This window comes from Salvelinus sp. IW2-2015, unplaced genomic scaffold, assembly GCF_002910315.2.
Source record: "Salvelinus sp. IW2-2015 unplaced genomic scaffold, ASM291031v2 Un_scaffold2300, whole genome shotgun sequence".
Taxonomy (NCBI): Eukaryota; Metazoa; Chordata; class Actinopteri; order Salmoniformes; family Salmonidae; genus Salvelinus; species Salvelinus sp. IW2-2015.
Window position 1 is genome coordinate 96,867 of NW_019943626.1, and position 2,509 is coordinate 99,375.

General features: G+C 51.5%; 1 pseudogene; it reads right to left on the reverse strand.

The window, feature by feature from the left end:
- Nucleotides 1-1,612: 1,612 nt before the first annotated feature.
- On the reverse strand, nucleotides 1,613-2,112 carry LOC112073570 (secreted frizzled-related protein 5-like; annotated as a pseudogene).
- Between the last annotated feature and the right edge of the window lie 397 nt (nucleotides 2,113-2,509).

The window sequence follows — 2,509 nt, forward strand, 5'->3', positions numbered from 1 at the left end:
CTGGGGACTTGGTAGATGACTGAGGGAGACTTGGGAAATAGACTGGGGAGACTTGGGAGAGAGACTGGGGGAGACTTTGGAGAGAGACTGGGGGAGACTTGGGAAGAGGACTGGGGAGATTTGGAGAGAGACTGGGGGAGACTTGGGAGAGAGACTGGGGGAGACTTGGGAGAGAGAGTGGGGAGACTTGGGAGTAGAGACTGGGGAGAGACTTGGGAGAGAGCTGGGGGAGACTGGAAGAGCTGGGGGAGACTGGAGAGAGACTGGGAGACTTGGAAGAGAGACTGGGGAGAGACTTGGGAGAGAAGACTGGGGGAGACTTGGGAGAGAGACTGGGGGAGACTTGGGAGAGACTGGGGGAGACTTGGTAGAGACTGAGGGACTGGGAGAGAGACTGGGGGAGACTTGGTAGAGACTGAGGAGACTTGGGAAAGAGACTGGGGGAGAGTTGAGGGAGAGAGACTGGGGGAGACTTGGGAAAGAGACTGGGGGAGATTCTGGGGAGAGAGACTGGGGGAGACTTGGGAGAGAGACTGGGAGACTTGGAGAGAGACTAGGGGAGACTTGGGAGACAGACTGGGAGACTTGGGAGAGCACTGGGGAGATTTGAGAGAGACTGGGGGAGATTCGGGAGAGAGACTAGGGAGACTTGGGAAAGAGACTGGGAGACTGGGAGAGAGACTGGGGAGACTGGGAGAGAGACTTGTGGAGACTTGGGAGAGAGACTGGGGAACTGGGAGAGAGACGGGGAGACTTGGGAGAGAGACTGGGGGAGACTGTGGGAGATAGACTTGGGAGACTTGGAGTTGAGACTGGGATAGATAGACAGGTGGAAGTAGCCTGACTGCCAGTCTGTTTTGTGTTATCATGCCCAGCTCCCTGTGTCTCATTGACATTTTGGCTTGAACAGCAATGGAGTTGGGAAGAGCACAAACATATCTGGGACCAGGCTATATGGAGCTAATCTGATACAAATAGGATACAAGTGACATTTGTGAGATATGAAGGATACATCTCCACGATGTCATTGGAAAACAGTATGATAGGTAGGAAACTGGAAGGACATAGGGGAGGGGAAGCATCGGGAAGACGAGGATAGAGGGGAGAGGGACAGACATCTGACTTGAAGAATGGGGGAGAGGGGGAGACAACTGCTAGAAGGATAGAGGGGAGAGGGGGAGACAACTGACTGGAAGGATCAGGTGGGGAGAGGGGAGACAACTGACTGGAGGATATCAGGGGAGAGGGGAGACAACTGACTGGAGGATATCAGGGAGAGGGGGAGACACTGACTGGAGGTATCAGGGAAGAGGGGAGACAACTGATAGGAGGATAGAGGGGAAACTGACTGGAGGGATAGAGGGAGAGAGGGGACAACTGACTGGAGGGATAGGGGGGAGAACTGACTGGAGTAATAGAGGGGAGAGGGGGAACAACTGACTGGAGGGATAGAGGGAGAACTGACTGGAGGGATAGAGGGGAGAGGGGGACAACTGACTGGAGGAGATAGAGGGGAGAACTGACTGGAGGGATAGAGGGGAGAGGGGGACAACTGACTGGAGGATAGAGGGAGAACTGACTGGAGGGATAGAGGGGGAGAGGGGCAACTGACTGGAGGGATAAGAGGGAGACTAACTGGAGGGATATCAGGGAGAGGGGAGACAACTGACTGGAGGGATAGAGAGAGAAACTGACTGGAGGGATAGAGGGAGAGGGTGGACAACTGACTGGAGGGATAGAGGGAGAGCATTTGGGGGAAGATGGGGTTGTAATAGTTGTATCATTAAGGTCACTGGAAGACGGTATGATAGGTGGGACACTGCTGACTCTTCATGTACTTGATGGCGAACTTCAACTCCGTACTCTCTTTCTCCCATTTGTGGATGCACATGACATAGCAGCTGCTGGTCCACTTTCCGGCCCATGATGAGGAAGTTACTGCCAAGGTTGTCAGCTGAGCACACGCAGTTGCTCCATTCTTTATGTACAGCGTCAACTTCTCAAGTCCTTTTTACGCAGGACACCCATCTTGAGCACCTTCTTCTTCTTCTGGGCAGCGATGAGTTTACGGTCGCCATCTCTTTCTTCACTTCTTTGATCTTCACTTGATAGCTAGGGGAAAAGGGAGAGAGAGGAATGAGAGAGTGAGAAAAGTGAGAAGAGGAGAGAGTGGGAGGAGAAAGTGATTATGAGAGAGAGAGATGGAGAGACAGATTTAGATACAAATTTGATCAGTGACTTGCATTTTATTATTCAAATAAACCTCCTGATGGTAGTTTTGCCTTTAAGATGAGAATCTATGGCAGATAAACAAACACAACATAAATCCATGCCAGAACAACAACAAAACTCAGAAAAACATGACAACACATCCCTTTAGCAAATGGAATCAGCCCAACATTGGACTAAATCATTCAAAAACTATATGATAGCTACTCATGTGTTTTGTGTTGGAGACCTGGACATTGCTGACAGGCACAGCACACAGCACAGCACGCACGCACCACAC